Here is a 20,504-nt window from a genome sequence, read left to right as displayed (position 1 = left end):
TTTACACTTTAAAGTTCATACAATTAGCAAGTCGGGGGGTATTACAAAAATTTAGCACACAAGTACCACAAAAGGATTTTTAGTCATACACGACTAAAGTAAAGTCAAGCGCCTCAAAAGTAGGCCTCACAGTTAAACAAAAATGCCATGGCCTTGGCACTAGCATCACTCCTAACTAAATCAATCCTTTATAACATTGGTAGGTCTGATCTTCTCGTTCATTTCCGACTCATATCAAGCATTAGGATCCTATTAAGTTATATAGGACCATACACCAATCATTCTCTACCTCTCTCTCTTAATTATTGTGCCATCTTAGCCAAACGACTATTGATTTCCTGTAACTATTCACGTGAAATATCGATTCGTTCTTTTCCCCGCAAATGGAGATCTCAAGTCCTTAACATTGCCCTCAACTCTTAAGCAATCAGGTACAAGAATCCGAAATAAGATAATTCACATCTCGAGCTGGCCAGTCCCAAGAGTAAATCACCATATTTGAGATTCCTACCCAACATACATATCTAGTCTTCCCCAAGTATTACGATAAAAGGTTTATACCTATCACATTCATGATTCATAGCTTATGCTCTAAAAGAGTACTTAAGCCTTTACTCATTCATATAATAAGGACCATAACACCATTTGGCCCAAACTCACCCCGCGCGATACCACGCGAAGCAGTTCTGATTTTTTTTCTACAAGTGGTCACTTAACTTTCAAACCAATCCCACAGTATGGCATCCTAAACTTCAAGCCTAGGATACACTACAAAGATCTGAAGCCTAAGCTCTGATACCAATTGTGACGCCCCCACATCTCCCAATGGCGAACCTAAGGGTATCCGTAGGACACCTGCCCAACTCTCGCCAAGACTTGAGACAAATCCAATTCAAACCTAATATAATACTAACAATGAAAGTCGGAATAAAGGTACGAAGTCATTTCCATACATAAATATCCAGTCTTACATCACAATTTCAAATTTACAATCACTTTCCCCAAAATATACAATATCCAAAAGTGTCTAGTCGATTACAATCAAAACACTAATACAAAAGTGCCTCAAGTCGGCATTTCCTTAACTCCTTCCAATCGAGTTCCTGTTAAGGAAAACAAATTAATGTGATGAGTCAATACTCAGTGAGGCCAAGAAACATACATGCAAACACATAATCCAAGTAGCAACAACAATTACATTGTAAGTCAAGCCATAAAGTTCGAATAATTCACACTTCGAATAGGAAAAATAAATAGAAACAATTCAAAGATACTGTAGCTCTCAGGAGTTAAATTCCACGTAGTCGTGTCCAAATCTTGATCACATCACATGTTGACACTCTGTCAACCATATAAGTATCAAATCTGTAGATACACCACTTTTCTTCGAATCCCATCACCGTTACACCCCCTTACCGGGTCTGCTCATCAAAGTTTTGATAATACTCGAGTATATCATGGCAATACTGCGTGAGTGATGCCGAGCAAGATCTCTCCAATAGATCGTACTCTACGAATATCTCATGGTTTGCTAAGTTTATCGACCAAGCCCATGTTGGCTCGATTTGCAAAAGTTAAACAATGAGTTTGGACGTCCCCCGAATACGAATACAAATACAAATATGAATATAAGTCGATGAGCAACGCTCAAATCCATGATTCCAAATACGAATCACATATACGAACCACAAATAAGAATCACATCCACATTACTATGTACAAGTCGGATATGAATTCACATAGCAAAATACGAATATAATTTCGTTCGAAAGAGAACGAGTGCGGTAAAGTACACACTCGTCTCAAAATTTCAAATTCACATAACAGATAAGGAACAGTTAACCACTTAGCAATAAATTCATGCACTTGACACTCACCAATCAAAATAAGAAAGTGAGTGCGTAAACAAGCCTTTAGGTGTTCCCTTCGAGATTCTCATGAAGGTCTCCTTGAGTACCTGAGCAAACAATAGTTATCTATTACACACTATCACTTGAAAATCCTTCTTATCAAGAGAGGGATTGTACACTCGTACAATCTAGAAAATACCATGAAATGGGGCTTTACTTGTTCAAAATTCAAGGTTCAAAAGTAGTGTTTATTAACACAAGGAAAAACTGATTCCTTCATGAAGACAAGTTCAAAATGGTCAATTAGTATTGAAGGATAGGGAAGAGTTTCAAAAACTCAATTCCCGTTGACGGGTATTTTACATACGTACAAGTTAAAAAACCGAATTACACCCGTTCACTGCAAGTATACAGGTCAACTAGTAGTTTAGGGTATATATCGGGTCGATCCCACAAGGAAGAGTGAACAATTACCGGTATTACTAAAGCTTCTCTATTATTTAGACTATCAACGAATTATAGCAAATTTAACCTACTGAAATTATACAAAATAACAAATAAAAGCTCCTTAGGTTGTGGTATCCCTAACTACTCATGCAAGTGCTATATTTAGATCATTGAGTACTACATCTATGCTAATTATGGTGTAATTTCCTAATGCAATTGAATCCTACTTTCGTAGTGAATCAATTATACTTATAACTAATCCATACATATTCTCATGGTTATGAAATTAGCTACAAGTTCATTTTTTCAGTGAAATTACATGAAATAAATCACCAAAACCCCATAGGTGCACGTCTACTCTCGTGAGTGTACTCCCTATGTTTAGCACTTCTTGAACTAATGTTAAATCTCAATTTTCATTGTAGAAATAACACCTTAGATAATCATAATTAATGGTACCAGATTAATCATGATTTCAAGAGCTAAAGTGCTAAATAACTTGCTCAAATACTAGCAATCAAATGGCCAAATAATAAACACTAACAATCATAGGAAGTTCAACCAAACCCAAGGCATAAACTTTAGAAACAAATAATAAACATAAATTCCAGAACTTGCATTATAACCATAGTTAAGAATCCAATACAAAAGATAAAGAATTGGAGTAGAGATAACCCATGTCACTTGAGCTTCAACTCCTCCTTCTTTATCTCCATCTTCATCCTAATCTAGCTATTATACAAGAATGGATTAACTACACTTACTACACTATCCTACACTAAGGAAATGAAAGAACTACATTTCTGCACTTCAAGTTCTCTCCCGTATGATCATCCAGACCTCCCAGAATGTCTCTGCATATAAACTGATGAAAAGCTCCTCTCCAGTCCAAATTTTCTGCTATAATGATTCTCAAATCTCCATTTTGCAAGAAAGTCAAAAACAATGGTTTTGGACTTGGAATTTTGGCTATACCTCTTACTTTTTGTCTTCTGAAGCATGTGCACCGAATTCTCTTACAACTTATAGCTGGAAAGTAGTCTGAACACAAGAGAATTGACTGAGCAAATTGCAGAATTTTGGTCAGAAAACGCGCCTATACAAAACGCGGCTATAACTCGCGTTGTGTGCACTCGCGTTTTCACTTTGGCCTTACTTCAACTGCGATTTTCTCCATGATGCCGGCCGAACTAGATTTTGTGCAAAACACCAAAGTTGTAGCCCTTTGAGTGAGATTTCCAATGCTCTAAAAATCATCCAAATCGGAGCTTTGTAGCCTGAGATATGATCAAAATACTAAACACTGGTCGGAACTCTGTTTTCCACTTTGGACAGCTGAGTTGAATTTCGGTATTTCAACTTTTGGACTATGAAAACGGCTGAATTGGACTTTTATGTCTTCATACCAAATGTAGATCTCTTTCTTAGCTTTAAATTGGTATAAAGATCACCTCAATCCGATCAGTGTAGCTCCATATATAGTCGAAATACTGAAGAGTGTCAAAACTGTCTTGACTTGCATTTCCTTTCTTAAACGTTTTTCACTTCATTTTTCTTTTTACCACTTTGAATTCATCACTAAATCTCTATTTTTCACTTCACTTGACATCCTTTGGTGGTTGAATCATCATTCCTGCATAAAAATGAAGTTTTTACTATTAAAATCAATAGAAATGCAATATTAGCCATTTTAACATAAAATGTAGTTTTTTACCAAAACCTTAGTTATTTTAGTTATAAAACTAAATAATCAAACCAAAATTAACTAATAAAACACACTAAAAATACGTAAAATAAACTCTTATCAAATACCCCCACACTTGAACCATTGCTTGTCCTCAAGCAATAAAAAAAATACAAACCAACAATGATCCAAAATTTGAAAATAAACATATGTAGCATTTCAACTTAATTTCCTCAAAACAAAGTAAATAACCATTATGCAATTATTTAATTAAATTCAAGTACTCATAATATCAAGTAAAGGAGAGCCAATTATACCGTCATTATAACAAATTCAAATCAATTTTTCATCCTTACCCAATTTTACAAGTAAGTAACTCAGATGGTCAATAATATGCTTCCTAAACCCATGATCATCTTCTTATTTAACTTAAAGAGGGATTTATTTATATAATATAGCTAAATATTACTTAAGTTGTGAAAGTATCTTTTTACGCGAGGATCAACATTTTTAGATGAAGATCACCGGTTACTCAATATTTCACATACTCAAGTTGCTTTGCATACTCTTAATTCAAGTACCTTTTTACGCGAATGTTGACATTTGTAGATGCCAACCCCCGGTTACTCGGAACGAGAATCATTGGAGTAGAACAATTTTTATTTATTTTCTTTTTTCTTTTGTTTTTTTTTCTCTTTTTCTTCATTTTTTCATTTTTTTCTTTCTTTTTACAGCAAAGATAATAATAAATTCCTCAAAAGAATAATCATGAGAAAAGTATTGCACTTAGTGACCATATTTATCACTTAACTTATAAACTCTAATAAAGAGATGAAATTTCATTAAATATGCAAAAAAAATAGGCATAATTTTCTCCACTTTACAAGATATACTTTCCTACGAATGCAAAATTATAATCACATAATAGTCATTTCCAAGTTAAATGAGAAAAGAAGTGCTTAAGCCACATATATTTATCTCAAATGTAGAAGGTGTTTGAACTACTAATGGTATGGAACTTGTTACCCCTTGGATAAAATCGAAAAAATTGAAACTTTTTTGGGCAAGTTTGCAATTTTGGACAAGATTGTAGAAAAATTTGAATTTTAACACAAGTCCAATATTTGCAACTAATAAGTCAATCACATACAATGTATATAATCTCAATTCTTCCTCCCACACTTAACATGCACATTGTCCTCAATGTGTAAAAAGGAAAATCAAGATAAAGAAAGTAATACTCCCCTATGATGTGATTGAATATGAAGCTTCAAGGTACGTTGTTCGTCTGTCTTCAACGCTTCATGAGTTTCATTTGGTAACCATTAGTAATATAAACCTAAAAATGGAAAATGAGAAACCAAAGTGATAACAAAGGCTTAAGACATCAAAACGGCTATCCGTAACTTCAAGCCCTTGTTTTAGTGATGTACCTATAAAAAATACACAATAAGCAACTCAAGGTACAAGAAAATATATGAGGAAAAGAAGAAAAATAGAATCAAGGAAACTGCATTTTTTTTTAAATAATAAAAAAAAAACGTGCTCAGAAAACGTGACTCATCAAAACGCGCCTCAAGGCCGCGTTTTGTGAAGTCGCGTTTCTTCACATATCTTGCAGGATTGAAAACGCGGCTATGCTTAAAAACGCGACTTCATATCGCGTTTCTGAAGGCGCGTTTTCAATTTTTTGATCAGGCATGAAAACGCGACTTGGTATAAAACGCGACTTTCTTTCGCGTTTTGAAGGCGCGTTTTCTTCATTATAGGTGCAGAATTGAAAACGCGATTCACTGGCGTGTTTTTTAGAAAAATGCATTTTCTGCTGCGAAATTTAGCAGAAATTTAACTTATGAATAATTACAAATGATACCCCAAATTTCCAAAATGCATCATAGATCATTTGTTTGCTAAAATTCTCAATGCATGCACATGTAAAATGATCAAAATATGCATTTTAACCCCTTGTAACGAATCAAAAACAACAATTACTCAAATCGAGGGGTTGAGTTCCTTGATCAAATTTCGTCTTTTTCACCTCATTTGGTCAATTTTGCTTTCATTTCCGATACCTATAAATGAAAAATAATGATATAACTCAAACACATACTCCAAACATAAAATCACACAAAAATAACATAAATAGCCAAAACATTGGGTTGCCTCCCAATAAGCGCTTTTATTTATAGTCGTTGGCTCGACTATTGAACCTCATTTTTCAAGGAGGTTTGGTTAAAGAATAATCCACCATTTTAGGTCGTGGTGGATCATTAAAAGGTGACTTTATAGTAAAAGTCACATGTTCTAATGATATGAGAGATGAAAGTAGCTTATCTATCCCAAGTGTTTCATAGATATTACCTTGAATATATATCACTTGAGAACTTACCAAAGAAAATGCCATGAGAGTATCTTGGGCAGCAATACCCTTAGAACCTATCCTTTCAATGCACTCCTCAAGAGGGGTGAAAAATGAGTCATTAAAACTCACCTCTTGAGGCTCAAAGTTAGTTCCAAAGATATTATCATGTGAAATGGATATTTCCTCATTGAAACAGAAGTTAGATTCATCATTTTGATCAAAATTTAATCCATTGTCACATACAACATTCCCACCATTCATAATAGGATCATTTTGCATATCATTAGAGGAAATAACTTCACACAATGCATATAATTGGTCATGTATTCTACCAAAGTGAGAAGCTAATTCATCTATTCTTTCCTCAATCCTATCAAAACGGTCAGAAGTTGCATTAGCTAATTTTTCTAAAGCTAACTCCCAAGATGGCTTAGAATCATTAGCTACCATTTCAATTGCCAACTCCCAAGATGGTTTTGATTCATATTGGACACATGCAGATTGGTAATCATAAAAATACGGAGAAGCACTATATGCACATTGATTATTCCAACCATAAGCAGGAGAATTGCTCCAATTAGCACTATATTGATCAAAACAAGGATTGTAATGCTCTAATTCATCATAATAATCCACATTTTGTGCTTGCATACATGTATTAGTAGCATGATAACCTCCACACAAGTCACAAATCACATGATAAGAATTAAAAGCATTAGCATTCCTCCCTTGCTCAATTTCATGCTTAATTGTGTCCATTTGAACTTGTAACATCATAACATAAAATTTAGCCTTTAAGCACCTTAAACCATCTTCAAAAGACATACATTCAGTAAATTCTTGGTTACCTCTGTTGAAGGAGCTTTGCACTTGGTAACCATCCATTGCCAATCTTCCATTTCTCAAGCATTGTCCTCCAAATTGACCTACCCTCCTCATCACCTAAAATTGCTTTTAAACAACCTCAAAAAGTTAAAAAACTTGACGGGTATTTTACATACGTACAAGTTAAAAAACCGAATTACACCCGTTCACTGCAAGTATACAGGTCAACTAGTAGTTTAGGGTATATATCGGGTCGATCCCACAAGGAAGAGTGAACAATTACCGGTATTACTAAAGCTTCTCTATTATTTAGACTATCAACGAATTATAGCAAATTTAACCTACTGAAATTATACAAAATAACAAATAAAAGCTCCTTAGGTTGTGGTATCCCTAACTACTCATGCAAGTGCTATATTTAGATCATTGAGTACTACATCTAAGCTAATTATGGTGTAATTTCCTAATGCAATTGAATCCTACTTTCGTAGTGAATCAATTATACTTATAACTAATCCATACATATTCTCATGGTTATGAAATTAGCTACAAGTTCATTTCTTCAGTGAAATTACATTAAATAAATCACCAAAACCCCATAGGTGCACGTCTACTCTCGTGAGTGTACTCCCTATGTTTAACACTTCTTGAACTAATGTTAAATCTCAATTTTCATTGTAGAAATAACACCTTAGATAATCATAATTAATGGTACCAGATTAATCATGATTTCAAGAGCTAAAGTGCTAAATAACTTGCTCAAATACTAGCAATCAAATAGCCAAATAATAAACACTAACAATCATAGGAAGTTCAACCAAACCCAAGGCATAAACTTTAGAAACAAATAATAAACATAAATTCCAGAACTTGCATTATAACCATAGTTAAGAATCCAATACAAAAGATAAAGAATTGGAGTAGAGATAACCCATGTCACTTGAGCTTCAACCCCTCCTTCTTTATCTCCATCTTCATCCTAATCTAGCTATTATACAAGAATGGATTAACTACACTTACTACACTATCCTACACTAAGGAAATGAAAGAACTACATTTCTGCACTTCAAGTTCTCTCCCGTATGATCATCCAGACCTCCCAGAATGTCTCTGCATATAAACTGATGAAAAGCTCCTCTCCAGTCCAAATTTTCTGCTATAATGATTCTCAAATCTCCATTTTGCAAGAAAGTCAAAAACAATGGTTTTGGACTTGGAATTTTGGCTATACCTCTTACTTTTTGTCTTCTGAAGCATGTGCACCGAATTCTCTTACAACTTATAGCTGGAAAGTAGTCTGAACACAAGAGAATTGACTGAGCAAATTGCAGAATTTCGGTCAGAAAACGCGCCTATACAAAACGCGGCTATAACTCGCGTTGTGTGCACTCGCGTTTTCACTTTGGCCTTACTTCAACTGCGATTTTCTCCATGATGCCGGCCGAACTGGATTTTGTGCAAAACACCAAAGTTGTAGCCCTTTGAGTGAGCTTTCCAATGCTCTAAAAATCATCCAAATCGGAGCTTTGTAGCCTGAGATATGATCAAAATACTAAACACTGGTCGGAACTCTGTTTTCCACTTTGGACAGCTGAGTTGAATTTCGGTATTTCAACTTTTGGACTATGAGCACTGCTGAATTGGACTTTAATGTCTTCATACCAAATGTAGATCTCTTTCTTAGCTTTAAATTGGTATAAAGATCACCTCAATCTGATCAGTGTAGCTCCATATATAGTCAAAATACTGAAGAGTGTCAAAACTGTCTTGACTTGCATTTCCTTTCTTAAACGTTTTTCACTTCATTTTTCTTTTTACCACTTTGAATTCGTCACTAAATCTCTATTTTTCACTTCACTTGACATCCTTTGGTGGTTGAATCATCATTCCTGCATAAAAATGAAGTTTTTACTATTAAAATCAATAGAAATGCAATATTAGCCATTTTAACATAAAATGTAGTTTTTTACCAAAACCTTAGTTATTTTAGTTATAAAACTAAATAATCAAACCAAAATTAACTAATAAAACACACTAAAAATACGTAAAATAAACTCTTATCACCCGTCAAGTTTGAAAATCTCAAATTTGAGGTTCAATTTGTGAAAAATCGTATCTCACTCTTCTTATGTCCAAAATTGGAAAACTTGGTACCGTTGGAAACCACTTCCAATGTACTAAAAGTTACTAGAAGACACTTTTCCATGATTCCAGATGGAAGATATTCAAAGTTTGGCTTCAAGTTGCTGTTTTGGCTATCAAGACAGTTTTGGGGTTGGTTTTTGGCCAATTTTGGAAATTCGGCAAAATTCACACAATGTAAACTAGCCTCTAAAATTTGGAACTCAATTAGAGTTACAATCAAGGTTTAAAAGCACAACAAACAGAACAAGAATCGGAGTTTTGAGCACCAAGATATGGCGGCTCAAAGTTACCGAAAAAGTGAGACCGTTAGGCAAATTTTCCAGATTTAAATTACAGACTTTGGGACTTTGTTTGAGCATCGAAATGGACTCGGAATGGCACCAAATTTGGCTGTATTATCCTACCATATAAGGGCTATTCTCTGTCAAATTCCATAGGAAAATTCATTCGGGAAGTTGGTTAACAAAACCATCAAAGTTTCCAAATCTCGAAGGCAAAGCTGCCATGCACCTCTAGTTTTCTTTTCTCAAACTTTTGGCCAATGAAGACATCCCAAATATGGTTCATTTGTGTAGACAATGTCTAAGAAACGATACATTTGGTAGATGATTTACACCAAGAATTTTGAATAACAAGTCCCAAGTCAAGATTGGTTACAAATCAGTCCAAAAGTAGGGTTTTCTTTCACAAAGTCAGTTTTGAAATCCGGCCACAACTCACTCAATTCAACTTAGAATTGAGCATGGTTAGTGGTGTTGACAACTAAATTCATACGGCTACAATTTATTAGGAAAAATCATTTTAAAAATCTGTCCACAACTAGCTCATATTTGAGCATCAAGTTGTAGCTCATAACAGGGCTTCCAATATGGACATGAAACAGAATAGGCAATTTTACAAGGTTGGTATGAATTACTCAGGTGGAATCAGGACAAGAATTTTATACCGTTGGAAAGTTAAGAATGTCTAGTTTCCAGTGCCACAAACGACATTTGATTTCGATGTCGGAGCAAAAAGTTATAGCTGTTTGAAAAACACTGCCAGAGCAATATAGGAAAAATTCCAGTTTTGATGAACTTTCGAAATCACAACATTTGGCCAACCAAATCATGTAATTTTTTATGGAAACCTTTCACACAGCCCACACAACATATATACATCATAAAAAAGTCAATTGAAACTCAAAAAAATGCTCTAAGGGTCACGACATTGAGAGGGGCAGAAATGGAAAAATTCCCATCTTCACTTCCTTCGAGTTTCCATCCACAATATCACTAATTTCTACTAAATTAAGCACTAATCCAACATTAATAACATCAAAACTCATTAAATCAGTCCATCAAGCCATAGTGGGAGTTCATAGAGCCGACACTCCAAATTTCTAACAAGTTAAAACTACCCATGAGAATCCAAGAGCTCATGGGTGTAATATAACTTCCATAAACTAAGATTTTGGTAGTTGATCGTTGTTTACCTTCCTTGATGAACAAAGAAGAAAATTTCGGCCTCTTGATGCTAAAAAAAGCTTGAGATGAAAATCTTTTCCTAGCTTGAGGTGATCTCCAAGTGGTTAGTAAAATGTAGTGTGAATTTGAGTTGGTTTGAGCAAGAAATGAAGTCGGAAATTGAAGAGCTCTTTGGCTCCTTTTCCTCCTTGATGGCCGGCTGTTTGGAGCAAGAGAGAGGGAGTGAAATCTGATGTTATTGGCTTCTAAAGTAAGCTTAAAACTTGTGGCCCAAAATTGCTCAAGGTTGTCCACTAAAATAATGTACGTGCGCGAGCGTTTCGTGCTCGGTTCCTCTCAAGTTTATTTCACTAGTGCACTAAACCTCTAATGCACTTTCATTCATATTATTATTATTCACTCTTAATAGTCCCAAAATAAAGGTCTTAAGCCCCTCAATTAATCGCGCGAGCGAAAATACATACTTTCGATTTGTGCGCGATAAAACGGAATTTTCAAGAAATTTTTATAACGATAGCATCACTAACTAATACTTCAGTACTTAGACATAAAAATACCTATTTCAAGACTAATGTACAAGTCTCCAATTTTCCAAGCTTATTGTGTCCTCGATTCGATTATTGTCTCCAAACGCGTATTCGCTATTCTCACTTAACGAGCTTCCAAAAATTAAATTTTGAAACGAGTCACTTTAAAAATACATGTGAGCTATTATTCTATGTAATTGAGTAATAAAAGGTCAAAATAAAATATTTTGAGTAAATGGCCAATTAAATAATTAAATAAGCTAGAAATAGGAAATTTAAAGAAGTAAATTTTTGCGAGTCCTCACAAGCGATTATAGGGAACACTTAACACTTAAACACCCAAGAAATTGTGATAAACATGTAGCAAAACTATTCAAGTCACAAGCACATACAAGAAACACTTACCAAACCAAAAGTAAGTGAGTAAAGAAGTTCTTTAGTGTTCCGCATCGAGCTTTCCGTCAATATCCTCTTCAGCACCTGAAGAAATAGTGATTGATTATCACTCACATAAACTCACAATCACTTACCATATGAGGAAGGAAATGTATTTGCCTAAATTTAAAACAATACCTCAAAAGAGTTTCACTCTATTGAAATTCAAGATTCAAAAAGTGAGGATTTAAAATCACAAGGGAAAACTCATATTCTCCATGAAATCGTGTTTAAAATGAACTATCAATATCAAAAGAAAATGAAAAGTTCTTAAAAACTCCTTTCCTAAGAAATCAAGAATTTTCAGCTTTGCGCAATGAACTTATCAAAATCAGATATTGAGTTTTGCATGTCCACAAATGGAAAACTTTATGCCGTTGGAAACTAGATCTAAAGTACTAAAAGTTTCTAGAAGACACTTTTCCAAGATTCTAAACAGAAAGCATTCATTTTTCGGCTCAAAGTTGCCAATTTAAACAAGCAGGACAGAACCAGTCTTGATTTTTCGGCGATGTTTGGAAATTCGGCAAAATTCATAGAAAGTGAATCAGCCTTTGAAATTCGTAACAAAATAAAATTTCCAAACAAGGTTTCAAACACAATAAATGGAACTAAATTTGGAGTTTTGAGCGTCAAGATATAACAGTTTAAAGTTAGCTGAATCTTGCAAATTGATCGGTAAATTTCCAGATTTGAAGAACAATCTTTGGGGCATTATTTGAGTATCGAAATGGCATTGAAATCACACCAAATCTGGTACACTTAAACTACCATATATGAAATACTTCTCTAATAAAGTTAAGGGAAAAACTAGTATGGGAAGGCAGTTAACGAAACAACCAAATTTCGTAAAATGTTTCAAGGCTAATCTGCTCTCTTGCTTTTTTTTCTTTTCAAACATTTTGTCCAACACAATCAGCCCCAATTTGCTCCAATTTTGAAACCAAAGTTCCAGAAACATTTAATAAATAATTGATGGTTAATGACACTAAAATATTTGAAATATAACATCCCAAAACAGATTCGACCATTTGGTCAACAATGAAGGGAAATTCTTTCAATTTCAAGCTTTATCGCATTTTCGAAACCAAACCATATCTAGCTCTGTATAACTCTGAATTGAGATTCGTTTATGATGTTGGAAAATAGGTTCCAAATACTACAATTCATCAGAAGACATCATCTTGAAAATCATTTCATAAGTGGGATAAAATTGAGCAACAAGATTCAGCTTCCAGTTTCGTTTGCATACACAGTCAAAACAGAACGGCCTACTTTTCCGACTCACTGCAGTTCACTCAAAATGAACCAGTAGGAGATTTTTATACTGTTGGAAACCTATAAATGTCTAGTTTTGAATGCCGCTAATGGCACTCAATTTCGAATTTTGTACACAGAGTTACATTCGGACAAACAAGCACTGTCCGAGTGCACCGTTATCAATTTCCAGATTTGAAACTCTTCCCAAAACTCAAGTTTGCACAACCAAATGATACGATTTTTGAAAGACACTTTGTACACACAATATACAACATATATCCATTGATCTCACAGTCCACCAAGCATCAAAAATTCAAAATGAAAATGGAACAATAAGACCAGAAATTTCGGCTAGCTTTCTTCCTCCCATGGTTTCTCTCTTTCTTTCTCCTCTTCTAGTTTCTTCCATTAAAACTCATCACAAACACACCAACACACACATAAACATCATGTTAGCCCTCATTTAACCAAGGTGGGAGTTCATAGAGCCCACTTCAACCAACCAAATCCAAGCAACAACAACAATAAGGAAGCTACAAGCTTCAAAACCGAGAAATGAACCAAGAAAGCAAGAGTTTTGGTGGGAGATGTTTATACCTTCAAAACCCAAGAAGAAACCCTAGATGAAGACTAGATTTTCCACTAAAAACTCCCCAAGAAACTCCACAAGATGTTGTCTTTCTTCAAGCCAGAGCTGATTTCCAAAAGGTATGGAAGTTGGGTGAAGAATTGGAGCAAGAGTGGAGCAAGAAAAGTGAAGCTTTCTTCCTCCTTGTCTTTCTTGGAGCTATGGCTGAAAATGGAGAGGTAAGAGAGAGAGCGTGTGATGGTTTTGGCTTGCCTTGGAAGCTTGGAGAGAAAAGTAAGGGTTAAACAATCCAAAAGTCAACTAGGAATAATTGTCGCGCGAGTGTTTCGTACCACCGTTTTCTCTCGGGTGTAATACACTCATGCACTAATCCTCTAAGTACTTCCTTTAACTCTGTAATTACTCACTTTTACTAGTCTAATATTAATTCCTCAAACCTCCAATTAGTCGTACCGGTATGACTTTCGGAAAACTATTGACGTGCACGCGGTAAAAACTTAATTTTTAAGTCACTCACATCTAATCTCTCAATTAACTTTTCTTAGCCTATTATTAATCATCCTTAGTTCTCCAAGACTAATGTACTCTCGGATCGAATTTACCTCAAAAAACGTGTATTCGCTATTTCTCGCCAAACGAGCCGTAGAAAATTAAATTTGCTAACAAAATTTTTTAAAATTATAAAAGGGACATTTTTGCATACAAATGGACTTGAAACGGATGAAATCAATTATTTGGGGTGAACGGGTGATTAAATAATTAAATAATCCGATAAAATAAAATAAAAATAAGAAAAAATTCGGATCCTCACAAACTTTCCTCCTTAAAAGAATTTCGTTTTCAAAATTCATACCTTCCATAATCTCAGATAACCCTGGACCTTGTTGTGTGATCATTGCAAATATTCTTGCAAGTGGCATTGCCATTGGGCGGTTTCCTCCTTCATTAACTTGTCGAGGGGTAGTTTTATTTACTTGTTGAATAGTAGTTTCTCGTGGATATCTCTTTGGGCAGTCGTGAACTTTATGGTTGGTACTCCCACATCCCATACACTTTCGCCCCTTCACGTAGCAGTTTTCTTCAGTATGATTCGTCCTTCCACAATATCCACAGGTCAGACGAGGAATTGTGACTTGACTTGCCTGCGAAATTTTCCTTAATTGTATCTGTCCTACTGGAGCTGCTCGTGACATAGTTTCTTCTGGTTTCTTTATCATGGGTGATGAAAGAAGTGGTAGTCTTACTCCATCCACTCCTTTTCTAACTTTAGGTAGCGGTCCAGTTTCTCTTGGTACCTCAAGGTAGTGACTACTATCGGATACATCTCTTTTCCTCACTTGAAAGGTTTTCAGTTGGAATTTTGTACTCTTCACTCTTTGCGCTTTCTCAAGAGCATCATTAAATGTTTCAATCTGTGTTGCGGCAAGGGCATCTCGGATTTCTAAATTTAATCCTTAAATAAACCGTCTTATTCTCTTCCGCTCCATAACCACCAATTCTGGAGCATATTTAGATAATTTCGTGAATTGTGTTTTATACTCAGCCACACTCGAAATTCCTTGACGAAGCTTTACAAAATTATCTTCTCTCTTTTCTTGGACTAGTGGAGGAAGAAATTTCTCATTAAACACTGTTGCACCCCATTTTTAAATAAAATAATAATAAATTATAAATTAACAGGTTTATTCAATGAAAAGTGAATTTTTTATTTTAAAGAAAATAAATAAAGAAAATGAAAAGGGTCTAAATGGGGTTTAACAAGTATGACGATTTTGGCCTAAATTATAGTTTAATAAGGGTTTTTTGAAAAAAAAATTGGAGTCGGCACTTGGTATTGAGTTAAGGTGCAACAAGTCACCTAAAAATGAACTTTAAAAAAAAAAAGTAGAAAAATCCTTTTTAAACGACTCCAAGTCTTCGAAAATTAGAGAAAAGTGTTCGGGAGTCACATTTGAAGAAAGGGAAGGCAAGGATAAAAATCCAAAACACCCTTTCAACCTAGCCGAGGCTAGTTGTGCGATTTAGTCAAAAAATTTCTTATTTTAACCTAAAAATTTATCACATTTGGAAGTCACTATATGGATGCAAAACCTAAACCTAGGAGTGTATCGGAGGGTCGGAATATCTCTTCAAAACTTAATTGGTGTCAATCACATTAATTGTGATGCCCAAGAGTGACTCTTTGAAGAGATCACGAATATGCACAAATATGAGACTCGAGAGAAAATAAAATAAAAAGAAAGAAAAGATAATAATATACAAATATACATAACCTAAAGGAGTGCATCATGAGGGGTGCGGGGAGGCCAAGATTCGTGACTTTAATTTTCCCTTTAATAGAGGGAATACGAGCGTGCTAAAGTTAGAAAGCCAAACTCGTCCATATCCCATATTCAAGGGGTATCTCCTAATCTAATCAAGCAAATGTACTAACCTAGTTCTAATGCTTATATGAAATGCAAGTCTAATGTCATGTTTTCATATAAAATGGTAAAGAATATACATATAAGGGGAAATACGGGATAAGGGACATACATATAAGGGGAACATGGGGTAAGGGATATATGTATAAGGGAAATTCATGCAAAAGTGCTAAAAAACCCTAAAAAGCAGAAAATATGCATGAGAGTGTAGTGATTGTCACACAAGCATGATCTAGCGTGTGAATGGTTCGTAAGGGTCTAGCGTTGGACTAACCCATGTCTATGAGTTCTCACTAGCATTGGACTAATGGGAAATCGGAACAAAGGGCCACAACTAGCGTTGGACTAGTATGGATTCGGGACATGGACCACAACTAGCGTTGGACTAATATGGTGACGTCAAACATTGATTTATAACTAATTAATCATGTAAAACTAATAAAAAGCAAATAAACACATAATATCACATAAACACATAACACATAATCATAATATCTAGATGTAAGGCCCTAAGAAAGCGAATAACACGTAACACATAAACATGCAAAAACACACAAGGCAAATAAAGCAAATAAAGCCTTAACTATTACATTTGGGGGGCCCTAACTACAATCTAAGATGGGGAAGGAATAAAATAAATAAATTCCTAACTATTACAAATTTGGCGTTTCAATGCCTTTCAAATAATCAAAATTGAACTAAAATTGAAGCAAATAAATAAATAAAATAGAAACATTCAAAAGGCATGCAATTAAGCACGTAAAGTCACATAGGTGCACATAGGGTCAAATAAAGTAAAAATAAGGGATAGAGCGTACCTCCCTTAGGTTGGGTCCCTAATGACACGAATTTACTTATTTACCCTCCAAAACAATAAAAAGGGTCAAGACATCACTTTAATTAACAATTAATTACATGAAACAAAAATTAAACACAAAATGAAACTTAAACACGAAATGAAAATTATACATGAAATAAACCATCCATGTGTAAGAAATTAAAGCAAGCAAGGTCCTAAGTAAAAAGTTTTAAGAGTTTAAAATGAAATACTAAAATTTAATGGCTTAAGATGGAATCTATCACAATCAAATGCTAAAACTTCACAAAAGAAGAATGGAAACTTATTTATTAGGATTAAATGACAAAATTAGCTAAAACTTTGATCAAATGGAAATCGAAACTATAAATACTTCAAAATTATTAAAATGGAAATCGAAACTATAAATACTTCAAAATTATTAAACTTTCAAATTTTATCCTAGAATCCCACTAAAAATCTATCCAAAAACCAATTAAGACATGCTAAAGAAAAATGGCATGTTTAGTGGACAAATTTTGATTAAGTTATCCAATTGGTTGGGACATAGAGGCATTAGACAATACAACAAGGAGCAAAGTGCAATTTTGACAACTTTTACATGCATGCAAACAAAGTTCTTCGACAAGCTTTCCTGCCATTTTCTCTTCTGCTACGAAATGCACCAGAGGCAGCCGCACTCCACACCAAAACCTCATTTGTTCTTGTATTAAGAGGACAGAATGAAACCTTTTCGTGTAACTCTAATGTTAAGCCAACAATGTAATGAAATAACCGAGGATTACATAGCAAAATCAGTGACTGAAACCCACTTGGTGGGCTGTTTTGAGAAGAAAACAGAAAAGACAAAAAAATTGAATATAGCAGCTTTTTACTTCTTTCTACTTCAACTTAGACATGTTTACACGCAATAACTCAAACAAACTCTACTAATTTAACAACCAAACCAAAATGCCAAGCTTCAACTCATTGTCATTAACATCCCAAATACAATCATCTATCCCTAAACATATGACACAATAAAGCAATGTGAAAAGTCTGATGAAACCTCAAACTCGTGGGTATCAAAACAAAGCAAACCCAAACTAATGACCCTCATGATTTCCTATCAAGAAAAATTTCAGCAACCAACATTGTTAAACTCATCGAAGATGCCACCATCCATTCCAAGCAGACCCCAAAAACAAACATAATACAAGCTACGAAAAACGAGTTTTCATACCATAAGATTGAAAATCCCAGATGTGTTCATAGTATCATAGCCAATCAACGAGCAAAAACAAGAACATTGAACCAAACACCAATTCAACAACCCAAAGAAAAGGAAAGCTGCTGCAACAAGCCGAGACATTCAAACTTGTTGCAGCACACCTTTCAAGCGGACTCCAAAGACCCTAACAGACCCAAGTTACGCAAATAAGGACCAAAGATGCAGCCTTTAGCTCACCAGATTGGAGAAAGCTATGACCTTTCAATCAAACAGCAAACAAAATATCACACAAACCGCTATCTCAGCAACCGAAAGGAAAGAAAACTAAAAACAATACTGCAACAAGTCGAAAAGTTCAATCTTGTTGCAGCCAACCCTTAGTCTAAAGGTCTTAACATACGATACAAGGCCATACTCACAAGAAAAACCTCAACATCAGCCGTCAAAACACCGAACAAACTCCATGATTCTCACAGTTTAGAAGCTATCTATAAGAAAAGGCCAAAAGAGAACCTTACGGTGCCCTTTTCGGTGAAGGTTGACAGCAACAACGGTGGTTGATTCCTGCAAGTGGCGGCAGTCCCCAAATGACACCAGATTCCTCTCTTCTCAACCTCACTACCCAGTTCTTGTTCCCTTCCCCTTTTTAGTTTCTCATTCACTTTACTGTTTCCCGAAGCTTTTTCTTTCTTTTTTTTCTGCTCAGTTTTCTCCTGTTCCTTTTCTCTCAGCTTTCTCGATTTTCTCTTCCTCACTTTTTCTTCAGCCGTCACTCTATCCTCTCAACTCTTGTTGCCTTTTCCCTTTTATAAGACTAAGCTCCCTAAACCCTTGGAGCAACGATGGGATGAAGCTGCATTTTTTATAGCATTTTTGGAGCCGTTTGATGGTTCTTGATACACAAGTTGTCTGAAGCTCCTAGATGAAGGCCAGATGGCCTGTACTAACATAATCCAATGGAGCCGAAAAATTAGAAAAAGCTGGAAAATCACAGTTATTCTTTCTGTCATGTAGCTTTGCTTCAGGTTATAGTTTTGCTGCATTTTCGGTCGTGTAGCCTTGCACGCGCGCGTGTTTTTAATATGAAAGTGTGAAATGCTTGTTTCGTTTGCAGCTCATGCTCCTCTTTTTTTTTTTAAATTAATAACAAATAATGAAATAATTTTATCAACAAAAACGAAAATAAACAAGATTAACCAAATTAAATGAAAGGCTAAAAAAATTTGATTTTGATTGATGATTTTTCCTTACTTAATTTAAGTAAACAAACAACAAATTTTCATAAATTGAATCTAAAAGAATTAAAGCCTATTTTTGGAATTTAACAATTAACAATTGGATTTTTGGTGTGTTTTAGCCGCTGTAGAAACTTTATCTTTTTAGTAAGTTAGGGTTTTGCCTTTGAAGTTTGGCCATCATGGCTGCTCCTCCCTCTTCCTTGGGGGAGGGGGCACCTTGTCCGGTCATGGCACAGGTTGGCATTGGTCGGTCCTTTGCTGATGTGGTGGCCTCCAAATCTGGGGTTGGTTTCCAGGAAAAATCGTTTGCTTCGTTGTCGTCGTCAATGGCGTCACGGGTGAAGGCTGTGATTTCTACCCACAAAGGAGAACCTGCAGTGACCTTCGACATAGTGGACATTGAACGTGTTGCGACTCCGTTCCAATTCGCGTTAGTGGGGAAATTTTCCAGGGGGCGGCCTCCTTTGGAAGACCTGCGAAAATTCTTCCATACGTTGGATTTAAAAGCTGAGTTTGCTATCGGCTTGTTGGATAGAAGGCATGTCTTGATTCGGTTGACAACTGAGGCTGATTACTACAAAATCTGGGCTAGAGGTATTTGGTATATCAAAGAGGCTCCCATGAGAGTATTCAAGTGGTCAATTGATTTTCACGTGGATAGGGAGACCTCTGTCGTTCCAGTTTGGTTTGCTTTGCCGAAATTACCGGTGCACCTTTTTCACAAGGAATGCTTATTTCCCATTGTGGCTTGTTTGGGACAGCCCTTATGTGTGGATGCAGCTACCGCACAAGGGACAAGACCTAACATGGCCAGGGTATGTGTTGAAGTAGATTTGATGAAGGAACTTCTGTCCCGGGTTTGGATTTCTTTTGGTGAGCGACTTGGTTTCTGGCAGCCCTTGGTTCCAGAGAACTTACCCAGATATTGCGGGCATTGCTTTCATCAGGGCCATAGTGATGCCGAGTGCAGATTGAAGCATCCGAAATTGAAGCCTGAGCCTTCAAGAGGAGGGAAGTCGTGGGGGGTGCAGAGGTTCCAGCCAAGGGAGCTTTTGGCTTCGGGAAGAGAGACAGCAACGGTGCGTGGAGCGGACAAAGAGGGAACGGGAGGGGAACATTCGTTGACTGTGGGCCGCGAGGTGGGGGCAGTAGCTTTGGAGGTACCATTGGTCCAGCGCCAGGCAGCTAGGTTGGAGGGGCCTGCCAATGGCTTCACAGCAGAGCGA

Source organism: Coffea arabica, chromosome 4c (assembly GCF_036785885.1).
Source record: "Coffea arabica cultivar ET-39 chromosome 4c, Coffea Arabica ET-39 HiFi, whole genome shotgun sequence".
Classification (NCBI taxonomy): domain Eukaryota; kingdom Viridiplantae; phylum Streptophyta; class Magnoliopsida; order Gentianales; family Rubiaceae; genus Coffea; species Coffea arabica.
Note: the sequence above shows the minus strand (reverse complement) of the source record.